We start from the raw sequence: 20,149 nt of genomic DNA on the forward strand, positions 1-20,149 counted from the left end.
GTAAAAAAAGGTCTCAATTCATCAGACTTCTGTACTGGGTATGCCAATCTTCACTCCATCAAGGTACACTGCATAACTTTACTGTGGAAAAGATATTGTGAGCATAACTTCAAATGCTCTGCCACAGCCATAGAATCCCAATGGCTTATTCAGCATTCTTTAAATGGTTTTGTGGTTTCATAGTGCACTTAGTTATTTTAGAATATCTGTGGACAAGAGCATCCTCTTTGAAGACAGTCAGGAGGTAATATTTGATTATCTTCTTGATAATAGTGCCACTTCTCCAGTAATGCTGGTAGAGGTTTTTCTTTATTCCTCTTGATTGATCCATTTTTTCATCTCTCTACTCAACCACAGAGACAGATGGGAGGCTGTTTTCTTTTTATGTCATTATTCCATTCTTGAGACTCAGATTTTTGGAGAGGGCTGGAACACCATTAACAACCTTTAGTTTTAACAATGTTTATAAGAGTGTGTCGACATCTATGCTGGCATTTTATTTGAAGTAAAAATACGATTTTATTTAGGTCCCAGACCTCATCTCATGCACTAATGGCATTGTGGCCTCAACTAGAAGGTAGGAATTAACTTGTTGCCAATTTGATTTGTTTTTTATTTTTTTTAATAACAGAAATCAATTCATTGTATGTAATTCCTTTTCTCCTTTAAAAGAAAGTTTAGATGTTGCTTATTTATAGTTGACTTCAATGTTAGACTTTAAACTTCAAAGCATTTCATAGAAACCTGCATTTCAGTTTGGTGAATTCAGTGAAGTGAAACTGGGCTTTCCAGTACATCATATCTGTAAATACCTATACAGATAATAATTTATGAAAATATCTTTGTGAACTAGGCAAGTCATTCTGATTCAGTATTGTAAATGTTGTTTTTTATATGCCTGTGCTTCTATTTTCACACTTGCCCACCCGAGGTCGAGAAGACATGAAAAAATTAAATTTCATACTGGGGAAAAAGGAGATAAAACTGGAAAAAGGAAACCAGATTTCTCTTAAACCACACAGTGGTTCAGCACAATTAGCATTGAACTCTGGAATTTGAAGCTTTTAAGGGCAAAAAATACAGGTGAAAATGTAAATGAGCAATGTGTGTGAAACTTGCACTAAGAAAAATATAGAAATATTGTTAAATGTAGAGCCATCAACCTTCAGAGACTTTTGAAAATGGATAAATGAAGGACCATGATTGTTCCAGGTCTGGTCCTTCCTTTCTTTTCTCTTGTGCTGGGTGCTCTTGTGATGGAGAGGATGAAGCAGGAAGGCCTTGCCTCAGTCAAATGTGACAGTATCTCTGTTCCCAGCCAAAATCTTAGGCAAATAAATAGGTGGCCTAGGTTCAGAGGGATGAAATAACCACAGTAAAGACTGAGGATAAGCATAGACAAGGATGTAATATTCTTAGGATAGAACCTGAGCTTACATCTGCCCTGGAACACCTAAATAGGACTCTGGCTCTTGATATCCTTTCAGGCTGGCAAATGATCAGGTGCTTTGCAGAACTGGTCTGAAAATACTTCAGCAGAATTGTTATTGGACATGTGAAATTAGGTAGATAATTTAGTCAGGTAGGTCTGTTTATTTTTTTACTGCTGCAGTTATATCAGAGTTAAAACCTGTCTTCCTTCCATTTTCCCTGCTAAATCAGTAGATTGCATCCTTGCCTTGTGCATTCTCTGCACAGTGTTTGGAAACTGCATTAATGAACAAACATAGCATAGGAGCAGAACATGTTGGGAAGAAGTAAAAACAAGATCTTGCATCTTGAAAGATGCAAAATATTTCAGCTTAATATCTCATCATTCTCCATAAAGTTTGTTTTCTATTTTGAATTAACAGAGCTCCTGTTCTGACTCTACAGATGAAGAATGATAATTATAGGTGGGTTTAATTTCACTGAGAGAGAAAGAGGTGCTGGCTTCTTGCCTTTTATTAGCATGTGGAACACTGGGGAAAAGGTGTTTGTTATTTCACTTCAGCAGGAGAAACTGGGAAAATGTCATGTACTTTGGGCTTTCCCACTCCTACTGTTGCCATTTTTCTCAAGAAGCTACTACAGATTTTTTCAGACTCATCTGCAGAAAAATAATGAAAACCAGAATTTACTTGCAATCCAATGGAATTTCAAAATATGTGAGCCAAACTTCTTTGCAGTTGTATCTATTAGCTTTAATATTTTCAGTTCTCCAGAAAACTGTCCCTATTTTTTCCCCATTCTGGAAAGAGAAAGTCTTCTGAGAATTAAAATTAGTTTCATTATTACTTTTTGTCTCCAAAATAAGTCGATGAAGTCTTGTTTCTCATCAGTAGATGAAGATTAATATCACTGTTTTTCCATTTAATCTCCCTTTAAAAGTTTAATAATTCATTGATCTTTTAAATAAGTTTGGTTTAATGCCATCAACTTCCAGTATAATAAGGTAAAATAAACAATTTGTGACTATTGGACTATCCAAACAAACAATTTTAAAGTCTATGCAAGATAGAGAATAAAGATTTTCAGCCCATTGCAAAATCAAAGTAGGAATTAGGATCACCTGACTGGAAGAGGGAGGGTTTTGCTGTGTGAAGTTGCAGAGGTTTTTATTCATCTTAGTTCAGTGTCATGAAAATAGGAAAACAATTAACATTCTGTTTCTTGAAGAAGACAAGTGAAGGAAACATCCACTCCGTGGAGATCAGCTGAGATACTTCCCTTTCAAGAGGACAGAGTGAAACAGGAGATTCACTCAGGGATTGAAATGCTCCTCTTTTCCTTGCTCTTTAGTTTAGAAAATTCCTCTTTTCACTGGAACTGGACTTCTCTATGGCATTCTCAGTTACCATAAAGAGCATCAAGTACTTTAGATAAAGAAAAAAAAAACAACAAAAAGCCTCCAAGGTCAGATTTAACTTTTGATTTTGGAGACAGAGATAAGTATAAGTATAGGGAGATAAGTATAGGCCTTTTGTTTTTGGAGTTCTCATTCTAAATATGATATAAACCAACTCTTCAGTGACCCAGATGGGCTGCAACTAATCACCATGTTCATTAGTCAGTAGTAGCAAATTAACAGGTTCATTAGGCACTGCTGGTGTCAGCTGCTATAAGGACAGAAAGGTTTTGGTTTTTTTTTTTTCCTTTTTAAATTGCAGGATGAAATTAACTTTTCTGTAGTCCATGATGTTGTCCTATAATAGTTATAAAAATGTCATGCCTGACTAAATGATCTCAAGGTCTAAATCCTGTTGGGAACTGCACAGCCTGTAGTGTCAGTGGGAATGGGAAATTACTGGCTGAAATGGAAGTCTGCAGAGATGTCAGAGCTTGTTGTAAATTCCTCTGTTGGGTGCAGTGCTAGGAGCCATTGGGTTTTTCCTCCTAGATTTTAATTAGTATTGAACTAATTAAACCAGCATTTTTCTTCCCTTCTGTTTCTGACAAACATGCAGAAGTAATCCCAGTTAAGACAAGGGAATCCTACTTTTGACAAGATCTAAGCTAAAGCTCTGCCCTGGAAAAGCACTTCATCACTTTTTTGACATTTTCCTCCTTTCCTCACCTCTCACAGTCTCAAAAGAAATTATCGAGTGGACACTGATAAGGTAGCCTAGTATGTCACTGATAAGAGAAGAAAGAAGATAACAGTTTCCAAGATGTATTATCAGAAACCCAGCAGGCTATTAACATATTGAATAAAGATAAGCAGATAAATAACTTGTGGCAGCCCCACAGACTGCTGGAATGATCTTCAAGTATTGATTTTATGAAAGAGTCATTAATCCTTGCAAAATGCTTCTTAAATGGTCTCATCTTTTAAGGAAGCAAAATCCTGGCCTTGTGATCAATACATTCTTCCTTTTGATTTTTCTGGCCCAGAATGTCACACAAAATTCTCATGAAATGCTCAGTCTGAGAAATCAAAATATCCAGGCTTGCAGGAGAGATTGATAGTAAAGAAGGACTTTGCAAGTAGCACCCATGGCTAATTTACTATGGTAGTCAAAATTAAACTGTGAAGTGTTTTCATAATGAATTAAATAGTATCATAGTCTAAGTAAGAATTTAATAATTTAATTAACCTTCACATACTCCTTTATTTATGCAACGCTGGATGTTTGATGCTGTGATTTAATATTTCTCCCACAGTAAAGAAAACATTTCAATAATTAATACTGATGCCTCAGGTTTTAGCTTTTGCATTTTTCAGATTCTGTGCTGCTTTAGTGTGTCAGTGTAGGCTTCATATGAGGGGATGGTGAGCTCTCTGCACAGAGCAGGGAGACAAAACAATTCCTGCTCTAGCTGGGACCAAGGACAACTGATCCACATCTCAGGCCCAAGAGCACAAACCCCGTGGGCTGAAGAGAGAAAAACAAGGATGGGACTGCCTGGGCTGGGGCTGTAACTGGACAATGAACTGCAATATGCAAAAGGAGCAGAACTGATAAAAGTGAGAGACCCCGTGACCAGGTGGGCATTTGGTGACCATTTTGGGGTGTGCTGCCCAAGGTGGATCCATCGAGGCCTCTTCATAAATCCCTACTTTATTTAGCTCTGTCTAGTCTCTGTTCTGGGTCAGCCTTCACAAGGCATCAAGACCTTGTCTCATTAGTCAAGACATAACTCATTTGCATAAGAGAAGTGTAATCTGAGAAATTCAAAGGTACTTCCTCTTTTTAAAAGAATGCAGCTGTGGAATTGGGGATTTGGTGGATGGACAGCTGGGTGGGTGAGGGGTTGGCTGGATGGTCACACCCAAAGCTGCTGCTCATGGCTCGCTGTCCCCGTGAGAGCAGAGAGGCTCCTCAGGGACACTTGTGGGGGCACCAGTGCTGGGAAACACCTTCAGCTGACGTGCCAGGGGAGCCAGGGCAGCCCTGAGGGTTGGTGATGGTGCCAGGGGAGCCAGGGCAGCCCTGAGGGTTGGTGATGGTGCCAGGGGAGCCAGGGCAGCCCTGAGGGTTGGTGATGGTGCCAGGGGAGCCAGGGCAGCCCTGAGGGTTGGTGATGGTGCCAGGGGAGCCAGGGCAGCCCTGAGGGTTGGTGATGGTGCCAGGGCAGCCCTGGGGGTTGGTGATGGTGCCAGGGGAGCCAGGGCAGCCCTGAGGGTTGGTGATGGTGCCAGGGGAGCCAGAGCAGCCCTGAGGGTTGGTGATGGTGCCAGGGGAGCCAGGGCAGCCCTGAGGGTTGGTGATGGTGCCAGGGCAGCCAGAGCAGCCCTGAGGGTTGGTGATGGTGCCAGAGGAGCCAGGACAGCCCTGAGGGTTGGTGATGGTGCCAGGGCAGCCAGGACAGCCCTGAGGGTTGGTGATGGTGCCAGGGGAGCCAGGACAGCCCTGAGGGTTGGTGATGGTGCCAGGGGAGCCAGGGAAGCCCTGGGGGTTGGCTGCTGTGCCAAGCTGTGGCAGTCAGGCACAGGCTGCAGGGAAGGGATGCCATCCAGAGGGACCAGGACAGGCTGCAGAGCTGGGTCTGTGTGAGCCTCATGGAGGGCAGCAGGTCAGCCCTGAGCACAAACACGGGCTGGGCACTGGGAGGGAATTGAGAGCAGCACTGGGAGAAGGGCCTGGAGGTGTTTGTGGGTGACCTGGAAATGTGCACCTGCAGCCCAGAAAGCCAAATGTGCCTTTATCTCATCTTTGAGAAGTCATGTTTTGCACAGCTTTTTAAAGCGTAGCTCTTAAATAAGAGCAACAATTCTGTTTCTTGTTTAAAATGTATAATTAATGCTATCATACGGAAATGAATCTTTAAATTCTGTCCCTAATTATATTAAAGTATTCCCAACTGTTTTCTGTGTGTAGTAGCAGCAGTTATCTAGCAACAGTAGGCCTCAAATTGATTTAAGAATTTATTTATATGTGTGCTTGTGTACACACACACCTGTGTGAAACTTGCACTGATTTGCTTAGCCAGGATAACCTGGTTTTACTTTCTTTTACTTTGTGTTTTTGTTTTATTTTTCTGAATAGTTAGATGCAGTTTCAGATTTTGTCAAAATCTATTATTGAAATTTTCCCTAATGTCTATTTTTTTCCTCTCTTACTGGAAGAACAATGACAGACAGTGGTGGTTTAGGTTATTCACAGCTATCTTTTTTTGCTCATGACTTATTAATTTACCTTACATCAAAATATAGAAAAATGTAACTGTTAGTGAGCAATAATAGGGAAAAGGCAGTCAATTAAATTTTGGAAAGCTTCCTAGTTCCATACTCCAGATAATGCTTAGGGTTAAGACAAAAGGTTGGGGCTAAAATCCTTTGGTTTCTTAAGGATTCTTGGCAGATACTGTTGTCCAAGCTAGACATACATGTGTTAGAAAAATCAAACTGTCCATGATGAAGTTTTAACTTTTCGACAGTTCTTTCCTGAAATAAATGTATTCCCAAGAATTCATCATCTTCAATTTGCAACTTACAAAGCTAATACGATTTATTTTATATTTGATTTTTTTAAATCATCATGTATTCTGTTTAGGACACATCTCTCTCCCAGAGAGAGAGCCTGTTGGATATTTGAATTCTCCATTCTTTGCTAGATGAGTAATCACCTTCACCACCTACTGGTCTGGACTGAAAAAATATGCAAAGCATTTTTTAGGAACAAGTTAACCCTCATTTTCGAAGCAGTTACCACAGCACTCTCAAGAAGTTCAGATATATTCATTTCTGCAAGATTGGAGTCATGGGCAGGGAGAGTAGATTGGTATGAAACCTTTAAGGAACCTTTCTGACTGAAGGCAGTGCATTTCTAGAATCTTTTACAAAAAGGATGTGTGTGGTGGGACAGACAGTGTGTTATGTATTTCCAGTTTATTAAAGACACGAATTCACAACTCTGGTGACTCAGCACTAAGTTCAAGTTATAGTGAGTGCATGTGATACCCACTCTCTTGGCTGTCATGCAAAGAACTGAAACATGCTGTGACTTTTTACTGCCAAATTTTCTCAAAGTTGTCTGCTGGCCTTTCAGGAGTCGAGCAGTTGCTGACCTTAGGACTTCTCTGAGTGAATTTCTGGCTGATTTATGCTCTGATTCACAGTGTAGCAGCTCACTCCTGTGAAGAACAGGTGATGTTTGATTTGATTTAATGCAAAGGAATTTGTCTGTTTTGATTGTAATGGAGCAGCATCTTCAGTGGGCCATGGGGACAAGCCATGCTCCTGAGAAAAAGGTGCTTGTGTGTGAGACTCAGTCTCAGCAGCTTGTGAGTTCTCACCCTAGATCAAGTCAAAGATCTAGAGACCCTCTAAAGAGAAGAGTGCCCAGGAAAATGAACTCCATGGCTCAGCTTGTCAGGGTCTGTGTTTCTCCCTCCCTTGTGCCTGTGTGTGCACACTCACCCGTTTGTAGAGAGGCTTGGGGTGGGAGCCAGGGCTATAATTACCATTCTGTTCTGTGCTCTGCTGTCCCAGTGTACAGCAGTGGATGTGGGCCTGGTGATGTAATAAATGGGTGCAAAAGGTTAAATCTTGTTCAGCATATGGGGGGAAATTTCAGAGAAAAGGGGAGTGCAGCCTATTTGCCAAAAATCTGATTCATGCAAGAAAATCAGGGAGGAGGGATAGAGAAGAGAAAGGCTGCTGTTATTTTTTAACAAAAGACACTAGAAGCACAATCAGTAGATTCTGTCTTGACTGAAATTACATCGTTTTGAGGATATAATTGTTGGGAAAAAAATTGACTGGAAGCAGCTAAAGCTTGCATTTACTTTCCCAGAGCATCTGTAGCTAGTTGCATTTCATGCTAGCAATCTTAACCATTTAAAAATCAGATAAATTCTCCCTATGATTATAAAACAGAATGATTTTAAAAAGGAGTCAGAATACATGAGAATTTGCCTTTTCCAACCAATTAACTTTTGGTGTAATTTTTTTTGATCAGACTGAGGCTTTGACAGGTTTTATTATCTGGCTTCCCCTGGGGTTTTAGCAAGTTCAGTGATATTTGAGTTTAGCTCATAATTAAACCCCAGAACTTTTTATAGTCTTTACTGACTGATTTAGTTCCTTCAGAGCCAGGGATGGAAAGGCACAAGATCCCTGACACACATCATCTCAGACATATTCCTTAAATTGACAGCATGAAAGACAGAGCAAGACAAGTTTCAGGAAAATTTCTCTTAAGGTTCTAAAATGGGTCTTTGGTTCTTTGTCTTACTGGATTCTTCTTTTCACACCGAGATACAATATGGAAAACAGAAAACCAATATATTTACCCCTGATTACATGGATTCAGATATTAATCCAGAAAGGGGAGCCAGGCTGCCCTCCCAGTAAAGAGGCAAGAGCAGAGCTGCACTGAGAGACAGAAAAGAAAGCTGCTGCTCCACAGCATTGCTCAGCAAGCACCATCTTATAATAAAATAAAGGAAACCAAGGAGTGAAATTTGACAATAAAATAAGAAATCTGACAAATAGCATGAAGGCCAGAGATAAATATAGCCATGAGGGAAAGGAGGAGGAAAGTGTGGGAGAAACAAGAGGGAGCTGCAGCAGAAGTGCAGCTGCAGGTTGAAGTGAGGGAGGGACATGAAGGAGGAGGTGGGTAATTGTGTCTCTCAGTGGTGGATGCCTTGGCCACTGCCTGAGTGGAAACAGCCAGCTCTACAGGACACAGCATTTGGTTGTCATTCAGAGGGAACTGCTACTGAATTCAAAGTGAGAAGAACAACAGAAAGAGACAGTTCAGGAAAGTTACTCAGGGAAGATTAAAACAGGAATTTCAGTCCAAGTCCCTGTGGTGCTGGCTATGTTAGCTAACAGGGCTCTTTCCATTTTCATCTGGTTTTTAGGTTTGACAGGGAGAAAATTATTTTCACTGGAGATATAAAGGGCAGTATTTTCAAAAGTGCCCAGTGCTTTTTCAGAAATCACTTGGACTTAATTTCACAGAATCACAGAATGGTTTGTGTTGGTAAGGATGCTAAGGATTATTTAGATTCATTCCCCTGACATGGGCAGGGACAGCTTCTGTTAGACCAGGTTGCTCAGAGCTCCATCCAGCCTCACTCTGAACACTTCCAGAGATGGGGCACCCCAAGCTCTCTGCACAACCCGTGCCAGGGCCTCACCAAGCTCATTGTAAAGAATTTCTTCCATATATCTAGTTTAAACCTACTTCCTTTCAGTTCAAAGCCATTTCCCTCTGTCCTGTCACCCCATGCCCCTGTAAAATGTCCCTCAGCAGCTCTCTTGTCCCCTTCAGTAACTAGAAGTTGGCCCTAAGGTCTCCCCAGAGCCTTTTCTTCTCTTTCCCAGGTTGGACAATCCCAATTCTCTCAGCTTGTCCTTAGGACAGACTCCAGCCCTCTGACCATCTTTGGGGTCATCCTCAGGAATCTCTTGAGGAGCACTTTTTATGGTTGGGGGTCCCAGAGCTGGAGCCAGCACTCTGGGAGGGGTCTCCCAGTTGGAGTAAAGGGACACAATCCCCTCCCTTGACCTACTGGTCCCAGTCCCACTGCTTTAGATGCAGCCCAGGATGTGCCAAGAAATATCACTCACTTTGTGGTGGTCCCAGAGATGCTCTCTTATGGTGGGAAGAAAGAAAAAGAAAAGACTCATGCAGAAGGATGAAACTGCCACTCCTCCTTTCATTAACCCCAGAGAGACTCTAGACAGCTCCACAGACCAGGCACTTTAGCGCTGGCAACTTCAGGTAGAAAGTGGTTCATACAATTATCCTCTGAGTACTTTGACAGGGCAAAAAAGGGATGTAGGATTACTCATATCAGGAGAGCTAACACAACAAAATGAATTTGATATTGTTTGATCTGACCCAAGTGAGGTGTTTTGAGCTTGTTAGGTATTCAAAACATCTAGTCAAGTAGACTCTCAGTAAAATACTACACTTTTATTAAATGCTGGCAGACACTTAGCATCTTCTCAGAGATTTTATTTTTTCCTTCAGAAATGGGATTTCATGTCAGAAAATCATTCTGATTTTTCCCCCAACTCATGGTACTTAGTTGTTATGTTCTTCCAGCTGTTTCTAGAACTGCTCCATAACTCTCTTAAAATTTATGATGTCTGTTCTTCTTTGGGAAACAGAATATGTTGAATGCTTCTCCTATTGTAGTAAGGACAGCATGGCCAAAAGAAAAGTGTATTATCCACCCTATTACCAGCAAAAGATTTCATTAACCTCATGTTTATTTCTACCTTTTAGTCATCTGTCAGTTGTTCTGTGAAAATAATTCATTTTGGTGGGCTTAACACAAGTTTAAATTTGCACAAAGTGAATTTGGCTGAACCTCAGCTGTGTATGCCAGATGACAGGTAAATGTATTTTACTGTGGGGTGGATTCCATGGGATCTCTTGGCTGGAAATTCAGGCATTCTTAATACTGAACAAGAGGGTGTTGGCTGAAATGCTGGGCCTTAGAGAATACAGATCTTCAGAAACTGGAGGACAATCTTGCCTCAGAATAATGGTAGATAAATTGCTTCAGAAGAGGATAAAATTCTTTGGAACCCAAAAGAACATTTTTAATGAAGCTGTTATCATAATCTTTGGCACTAATTGGTATCCAAATATCGAAATTTTATGAGTCAGTTGTCATGGAGTGTGCCTATGACATTGAGCAGACAAACCAGGGAAAAGAAGGAGTTGCCTTGCAAAGCTTGGAACCCCAAAGCACTTGCTCTTTGGACAGTGATAATTTATTTTCCCTGTCATTGCTTATTTTGATTTGCAGTGGATGTGAGACTAGGGTTAGAGAGGGGAGTGAAAATTTTCATGTTGTTTACATTTGATGTGCTAATTTGAGGGATCAGAATTTAGGAACTTAGAAAATGTCTGTTATTTTCTACTGTGGCCTCTCATACTCTGTGTTGGTGTCTTTGGGAGCAATCAGGACTGTGGTGCTTTGTGGGAGTTCTTCACCCACAGAGGAGGATAGGGTGCCACAAAGAGCACTCTACAGCTTCTGTGAGGACCTAGAAATCATTGTTACTTTCCCCACTTCTGGTAAACGTTCATATTTTCAGGCCATCACTTCACCAAAGCAATATATTGGGATTTATTTTTTTCAACAACAGGCTTTATTTTCAAAACTATTTAATTAAAAATAAACAGCCCTTTCTTTTAAACCACAATTTGTGTGCTCCTTCAAGCATGCTGTGTTTCATGTGCACTCTGCTTTTCACAACAGAAGATCACACGTGAAAGACCTTTTCTGTTTTTGCAAGGAAAGCAAAGAATTGCTTTTTTGGATATTAATCAGGTTATGAAGAGGCATTTAAATGTTGTTTATATCTCTCATTAAATACCATAAAAATCCACTCAAAGTTGTTCTCTTAGTTCTGAGTTTATGCTGAAGAATTTAGAAATAATTTTCAGTGGTTCTTGGTCCACTGAAGTGCCACCTGGAGTTTCAGCTATAAGGGAATAAACCTAGAAATAATCTTTTTAACAACAGACCTTATTTTTGGTGTCCAGTAATTCTATCTTCCCTTCCTTTCTCCTTGCCAGCCCAGCCAATATTCACATTAGCTGAGATGTATTTGCTTTGTAATTGAATTTCAGTTTAATGTATTACTGGAAATTACTTCTGAAAAAAACTCCAAGGGAGGAGGCCTCTGCCACTTTCCCAAAGTGGAAAATAACTTCCCCTGCATGCACACCAGCCAGATTTATCAGACCTTTCTTCCTAACACAGAGCACAGGCTGCTGGCTAAAAGAGAATAACTGATAGTTAACCTCTTGGGCTGGAGAGAAGATTCTGCTTTTTCTGCCTTTTGAGTTTGTTTTCTTTTCTGCTGGTGGCAAAGCAGCTGAAAATGAGAAAATGCAAGGGCAGTGCTTTCCCTGCCCACAGGGGCAGAGCAGCAGGTGGGATGGGCAGGGGTGGGCACCAATGGGTGGCTGGGCCATGGCCCTGTGCAGTGCTCCCCAGTCCTGCTGTCCTGGGTGCAGGTTTCTCTTGTTCCTGGGTGCTCTCACCTGGCTCTGGAATACAGCCTGAATTTCATCCTGGAGCCACTGCAGTGTCATTTGGGAGAGGGGTTTAAAATCTGCAGGCCCACTATTGATAGCAGTACCTGTTAAGCACTGTCCTGGTTTTGCTCCTCACTTAATGGTACATCTGTGCATTTAATATTGGTCTGAAAAGCTGGTTCTATGAAGGCAAATTTGCCTTTTTTCTCTTTTTGTTAATTGAAGCAAACCATATTCCTCTGATATCTTTGTTTCCATGCCAAGTTTTCTCCAATTAAGAAAAAGAAAAAAACAAGAATCCCCGGGCAAGCCTGTTACTCTTATTCATAATTAAACCATCACACCTGAAACATCCAGCAGGCTGTTGTGAGATTTCTGAGGCACAGGGAGAAGCCACAATAATGTCTTTGGGCCTTGTGCCAGCACACAGAGATGTCTAAGCTAGGAAGTGAACTTTATAGGAGAGGAAAAGGTATTTCCTGATTAAGCAATAATTGAATATGAAGCTTAGAAAAAGTGAATTGTAAGACAAAACGTGGCTTTTGTCCCTTTGTAAAATGATTCTGTCATTTATGCATGAGTTCTCTTGTGCAAAAAATGTGCATTTTATTATTTTTTTTCATGTGCAACTTCTGCCTGATCCATTACTGTGCTGCATTTCAATGGGAAGGTCTGAGGGGAGCCATTGAAGCTTTCATATTCTTGTTTTTTGCACTAGGGATGGTTCCAAGACACACCTGGTACAACTCAGAGCGCAGGCAAATAAACTCCAACCTGTGGCACTCTGTAGCTTCATAAATGTATTTCTCCAAAAAGTTCCTTTTCTTTTCTAGAGCTGTTACAGGGAGCTGTAGAATCTGGGAGAGTCAATCAACAGCCCTGGGGAAGCATTGAAGCTGCCTCAACAATAGTTGACAGGAAGAGAACTGACTGAAGTTGAGATTTATTTTTTTTTCCTCATAGTATTCCTTTAAATAAGAATCTATTTCCAAGTAGAATATCTCACTGGAGAAGAATATGATTTAAACTTCTTTTTCTTCTTCCATGTGCTGCTAAGAACCCAGAGGCTTTATAATTACCTTGTAGCTGAAAAATCAGTGGGTCAGTGGATGTAACTGGCCTCTACTGGCTGGAAAATACATGTGATTTTCTCAGTACCACTGTTCTTTCAGCAAAGAAGAGAACACTTCCTTTTTTTTTTTTTTTTTTTTTTTCTGAAATGTTCTTAGAAAAATTTTTGAGAGGGAAATAGCAAACTAATCAAAAAAAAAGGGGTGAGGGGGGTGGAGGGGGAACCTCAATGCTTGAAACTGGGAGGAATATTTCAAAGATAATTTAAATTGTTTTTCTGAAGACAGAATTTTATTTCCTCCTTTTCTGTCTTCAGAAGAGGATTTTTTAATAGTGAAGTCATCTTCCTCCTAGCAACAAATGCCTCTTAGAGGAGCTTCATCTACGGTTTGGTTTTGGTTTTTTCCTGGTGCCTTGTATTATCAGCAACACTTTCTGTATTTCCCCTCACTTGTTTCCTAAGGATAATTGTAAAAGATGGAAATCTTTCTGTGACCCTGCTCAGTTCCTATGAAATAGATGATCCTTGTGGCCTGTAGGAATTGGCTTTTGCAGGAAAGCACCCCTCACTTGGCATGACATGGTGTCTCACAGCCCATACTCAGGGTCACTAGGCTGTGTTCTTGTTAACAGTGAAAGTCTAACCTCTGCTGCATGTGTCCCAGCACAGCAGCTCCAAGTCCCCAAAACAAATTCTACCTGAAATGCAGAAATGGAGTCAAAGCAAGCTTGTTTATGAATGCATCACAGATCAGTGTAAATGCAAATCAGTGTGAATGTCAGTGCTTTGAAAGATGCACCTGCAGCATGGGTGAGACTGGGGTGTAAAACCACCTTTACACTGGAGTTGTCATGGAGTGTTACACAGAAATCTGGGGGTGCTTGAAAGACATTGTTAGTGCATGAGCTTACATTTTTTCCTGTTATAAATGAAGCCTGAGTTTTGGAGATTGGAATTGGGATGGTTCCAAATTAGATTGGGGTACCATAATTTTTTTTTTTATGGTACCATTAAGTACCATAATTTTTGGATTTTTCGCCTGAATTCTTCCTTAAGAAGAATTTGTAACTGTTGTTTCCAGCTGCAGCACCTGAAGTGCTCACCTCAGGTTCTGTGTGGGGAAGAGGCTGCTGCAGAGGGTGGTTTGCACCAGGCAGGATCTGCAATTCACTCTGGAGCATCCCTCCCACCCAAAAAGCTGCAGAGGGAGCAGAGGTTGATGAGGTCTCTGGTTTAGGCAGCTCAGCCCGAAACTGGAGGAAGTGAGAGTAGACTGAAGTTCTTTCCTGGATTTTAACATTAATTACCTTTGTCAGAACAATTCAGAAAAATGCTTGATCTCTTTATGATGAATGTTCTTCATGATTAATGATGCCTCCCCTAGCCCAGCACTGTGCAAGTGGCTGTTACTGCCTGCAAAGCAGGGATGTGTGCAGGGTTTAAATTCTCACAACCACTGCAACTAAGCAAATGTTGCTGTCCTATTTTATATGTGGGGAAATTGCAGAGCAGAAAAAAATTAACCAGCTTGCCTACAAGGTACCCTGTGGCTCAACAGATTAAACATTAATGCAGGATTTCATTGAGTATAATTCTGCTCTGGGATTTCTGTTTGTTCATTTGCTTTGTTTGGCAGAGGTTTGAAGTTTTGATGCTCTTTTTCCTCAGTTTTGCTAAGAGCAGTTTTTATGTTACCTTTGATTCAGAATGCTTGAGGGTGGCTTTAAAATTCTGGTTGAATTGGAAGAGGAAAATCTTCTGTATATTGGATCAGTTCATTTCAAAGCCAGAAAAGCTGCTTTAGTCAGTGAAGGAGGGCTTATAGCACCTCTTCATCATCCCCAGCAGCCTGTCTGATTTAACCTGTGCAGGGTCCTGAGATACTGGGAAAGCCCAGAGGAAGATGCATCTCACTAGAGGTGTCACAGCTCCACTGCCTCTGGCATGCTGGCCACCAGCTTTGAACACTTCATTCTTCTTAATCCAGTCTGAAATTTTAATGCAGCTATCAACATTTAGTGCTGTGGTTGACACATTTTTCATTGAATTATTTTACTGTGCCTACATTAGGGCAACGTAATCAAGCCAAATAATGTGCTAATTTTGCCAGTTTCTGAACCTTTTATGTATTTTTTTTTTTTTTGCAAAAAATTTGGTTGGCATAGTAGGATTGAACCACTGAATTTCTGAGCCAAAGTCATTAATTGTTCATGATAACATGCTCCAGGTGGGTTTTTAAGAGGAATTTTTTAGCTAGAAGATTTTTCCAGTTGGATAGGCATTCATACTTTTATTTTGGGTATGCTTACTTGAGCAGTTGTATATTTTTCTCATTAAAGTAATTTTCTTCCTAATTTTTGTGGAATGAAGGTTTCCAGCCCTGAGCCTTTATTATTTAATGGTTCTTAATTTTTTTAACATTTCATAACTCTGAAAAGCTGCAATGATATTTTTTCTGGATTTCCTTTATTATTCTGCATAATTTATTCTGAATGGAAAGAGCACAACATTAAATTGTACTAGTTCTCTCCAGCAATGAATAGCTCTTGAGATAGGTTTTTTTCTGAAACTCTCATTATTGACTTATGTCTGCTTCTATCAATATCAAGGAAGTTTTTACAGGTGTTTAAAGCAAACAAGCTCCAGCAAAAGTTTTGTAGCACTTGAATTAACAAGGATAGGACACAAATCAATGAAAATAACCAAAATAATGAAAAATAATGAATCTGAAATGGGAAACTATAGCATTTTTGATACAAATATAGATAGGGACCCTATTTATTCTTTCTCATTTATATTACTTGCATATTTACAGAAAAAAAAAAAATGGTTTTTTACTTGCCTTCTGGGCAAAACCAGTGAGCTCAACAAGGCATTTTCTCCCCCTATTTTCAGACTACTTTAATTGGGTAGTTTGATAAAAATCTCTGTTTAGATAGAGAAATTGAAGAAATTGCATCTGTGTGAGTGAATAGGCACAAGGGGAAATATCCTAAGGATATTGCAGCTGTTTACAGGGATAAAGAATATATGGATTTTTTCTCCCAAAACCTTGGTTTTTTTCTTATCATTATCTTATTGCCTACTGTAATTTTATTTCTTTCTTTTGTCTTTTTTCATGAGAGTCTTGGCTGAGGTCTCCCTCTTCACCTCGAGAAAAAACAACAACGTAACAATGGATGAAATCTGCTCAGAGAGGACAAATTAAATCTGGACAATTGGTGTGGAAGAGAGACTCCTGTAAAGAGAAAATGCAGCAAAAATGCTCCCAGAGAACATCTTAAACTGAGGTTCTGAAAGCATCTCTATGTTGATTCATCCTTGTAGGCCAAGTCATGTTCCTTTCACAGGACAGAGGATCGTGGGCAAGTGGGACTCACCTGAAGTCTGTGATGTCTGCTTTTTATTCTAAGTTTATTTCATCTGTATTTTCATGCCCAGCAAATTATAAATCTGTCAAGGGCAACACTTTTTAGGGAAAGACATTTCTGTAGAAGGAGGTTTTACAGTTCTGTAAATGGCACTAGAAAGTTTGGAGTAGGAAATTTAATTTGTATTTTTGGGACTTTAGGAAGTTAATGTTGCTGTTAGGTACCTAATGGTTCTAAAATGCACTTTCAGCTGTCTGCATGTCTTCCTGCTGGCTGCTGCCAATGTGAAAACCCAGAGGAAGTCCTGTCTTATCAGAAACACCCCTTCAAAGGGGAGATTTAACAAAGAAAAACTTGATTGAAAAGGTAATAGAAAAGGCAGTGGTTAAAGACATGTGATTTTCCAGTTCATCTTAGAATTATAGAAACAGTTGAAAATAAAATACCATTCCTCTATTTTATCCAGTGAAAAATTATGCCCTGAAGGGTGCTTAAAATTAGTTTTCCCACTCAATTTTAAAATGTCACCTCATAGTGCTGCTTTCGTGAATGTACGTGCCTTTGTTGTTTAACAGGACAAATAATTTTTTAAAAATTCAATATTCAGAATTAATTTTCCTTTTCATAGCTTTAATTCAGAACTAATGATAACCTTTTGGTCTTACAGTTAGCCATTAAATTAATCTCCTTTGTTTTAGTCTGCATAGATCAATAAATCTTATACATAGGCACAGATTGACTTGCAGAAGTTGAGAATTGTCAGCCTTTCTTCATGTGAAGGTAGATATAAATATTGCCACTGAAATGTTCTTTTTGAGGTCTGGAATGTTATATTTATTTCACTATTATGTGAAATACATAGAAATAGAATAACTAGACAAAATGCCAGCTGAAGTCTGGGAGCTGACTGATCCTCCTCAGCCTGAGACTCTCACCTGGAGGAAGTATGGAAACTTCATTTTTCTTAAATGTAGTGATTTATTTTCTTAAAGGCTTTATCCTCTTTGGTAACTGCAGTAAAATCTGATTCTAACCCCATGTCTGATAAACATCAGAATATTTTTGTCTGGTATTTGTATTCATCACCTGCTTCAGTAAGACAAATGGATTTCTTTTCTTCTGCGATGTAATGGTGTTTTAGACGGTTTATATGGATTCCTGTCCCCTTCATTATCCTTAGTTCATGTTCATGTGACAACTAAAATTTTGCTGAAAGATATCAATAGACTCACTAAATAGACTCACTTAACAGACAATAGTGAGTCAATAGACTCACTCATGATATTTTTAGATTGAAAGAACAAGTGTCCAAGAAGCAGCAGCTGAATTTTCAATTAGCTGGTGGAGCATTGTCCTTTAAGCAACAAACACCTGTCTTAAAAATCTGGTGTTGTCTGTATGGGACTAATGCTCTTCAAATCCAACTTCTTTGGGCTCTGCATGCAATGTTCTCTGATCACTCAGGTAAGGAACCATGATTCATTACCTTTTAGCATTCACCTGCTTCAGGAATCCTTCATGATGTAAACAGCTTCAAGAAACATGGAGAAGCTTAAAACCAATCAAGATGGGGTTTTTTACACTGTGATATTTCATATCTACCATTGCAAAAAGGGCATTGTTTGATTTCTTTTCCTAGAAGGAATATTTATACATCATTAGGAGTTCACAGTAGTTTTTTTCTCTGGTGGGTCTATGTCTGATTTCCAAAACAAGCCGAGTGCATGAGGGTTTTCTTCTTTGCTGGTTGTTTGTTTTTACCTGTGGCTCTAAATACAGTCTGGTGTTCTCATGAATAGTAACTCTTGATCTTTTACAGCTCAGAGAGTTGTCAGAAGTTCCATATTTTCACTTTGATCCCCGTGCCCAGGGAGAGGGCAGCAGCATGGGATGGATGCAGCCGAGGATGCCCTCGGGGTGTGTCAGTCAAGGACCCCCGGGAGATGGGAGCTGCTCCCGGGGAAGGGGACAAGCCCTGCTGGTGGCACTGGGACTGGACTGGGAGCCCAGGAGATGGGAGCTGCTCCCGGGGAAGGGGACAAGCCCTGCTGGTGGCACTGGGACTGGACTGGGAGCCCAGGAGATGGGAGCTGCTCCCTGGGGAAGGGGACAAGCCCTGCTGGTGGCACTGGGACTGGGCTGGGAGCCCAGGAGATGGGAGCTGCTCCCTGGGGAAGGGGACAAGCCCTGCTGGTGGCACTGGCACTGGACTGGGAGCCCAGGAGATGGGAGCTGCTCCCTGGGGAAGGGGACAAGCCCTGCTGGTGGCACTGGGACTGGGCTGGAGCCCAGGAGATGGGAGCTGCTCCCTGGGGAAGGGGACAAGCCCTGCTGGTGGCACTGGGACTGGGCTGGAGCCCAGGAGATGGGAGCTGCTCCCTGGGGAAGGGGACAAGCCCTGCTGGTGGCACTGGGACTGGGCTGGAGCCCAGGAGATGGGAGCTGCTCCCTGGGGAAGGGGACAAGCCCTGCTGGTGGCACTGGGACTGGGCTGGAGCCCAGCAAGGTGTGGGAGGCACGTGTGAGGAGCTGAGGCAGAGCCAAACCGCTGAGAGGGAGGAGGAGGAAGGAAAGGCCAAGTGGAGGAGGGGACAAGTGGAACAGCAGGAGCTGTAAAGATAACTGAACATGGAAACAACAGCAGGTCTGGAATTAAGAAATGGAGGCACAGAGATGTAGAAGAGAATGAGCTGGCTCAGGAGTGGGAGCAGCAGCAAGTGTCCCAGGGCTGGGGAGCCCTGGGGGAAGCCCAGAGGGGCTGGAGAAGGCAGCAAGGCAAGGAGGAGGTGGGTGCCAGGAAAGGAAACCAAGCATTAAAAAAATTTGGAAACCATAAACCTCAGTGACAGCATGTATGTATGTATGATATAGGAGCACCTCAAAAGGATGGATTGGTCAAAGTCTATTTTTTAATCTTTGAAAACTGAAATGTGAATATAATTTTTTCCTATCAAATGCTCTGATTTCTTTTTTTATTGCTTGAAAAACCTGGCAAAATTATTTCCTCACCTGTTCCTCTGACTTCGCCCTACGTTGAGATGAATGAGTGTTTTAATGAACTCATTTCTCTTTTAAATCATTAAATATATTCAGGCTTGATAATATGCATCAGTTCTTTCTGTGGGGGAGATTATTACTGGAAATAATGTGCTGCATTAGAATTGCATTAGAATGTAGATTTAGGCCATATTTAACTTCCTCCTGAGCTCCATGTTGTGCAAGCAGTGCACAGAACAGATGGAGTCCGAGCTGGAAGCTGACGGGACGAGCCCATGCCTGCAGGGGTCAGCGAAGAAGCTGCTCAAGTTCTGCCCCTCCCAGTCTGCTGTGATTGCCTTGGCTCTGCAGAGCACAGGACACCCAGCACACACACTCTGAATTCATCAGTCAGCTCAGCATTAATCATTCAGGGCAAATTACAATGAGCTGGTCTGCAAATGTTCTTCTGAAAGTCAACGGCAGAGCTCTCTTTCACTTTCAAGCTGCAGAAATCAAAATCTCACAGGGAAAAGACTGGAAATCCCAGACACCTGTGGTGTTGTACTGGGAGTCCAGTCCAAGTGTGACCTTGTGTGTTTTAGTGAGTCAGCAGCTGATGGAGGAAGAACCTGTTGCACATCCTTTCTCCACAAAGGGGAGCTGAGCAGTTTTGGGTTATCTGAGGTTCCTGAGGGATGCTCTGCATGCACAAGGATTTCAAGACAGACCTCTAGCTCTGGGAGATGAGGAACTTCCATCATAATACAAGAATAATATTTCTTTTCTCA

Source organism: Haemorhous mexicanus, chromosome 14, assembly GCF_027477595.1.
Source record: "Haemorhous mexicanus isolate bHaeMex1 chromosome 14, bHaeMex1.pri, whole genome shotgun sequence".
Classification (NCBI taxonomy): domain Eukaryota; kingdom Metazoa; phylum Chordata; class Aves; order Passeriformes; family Fringillidae; genus Haemorhous; species Haemorhous mexicanus.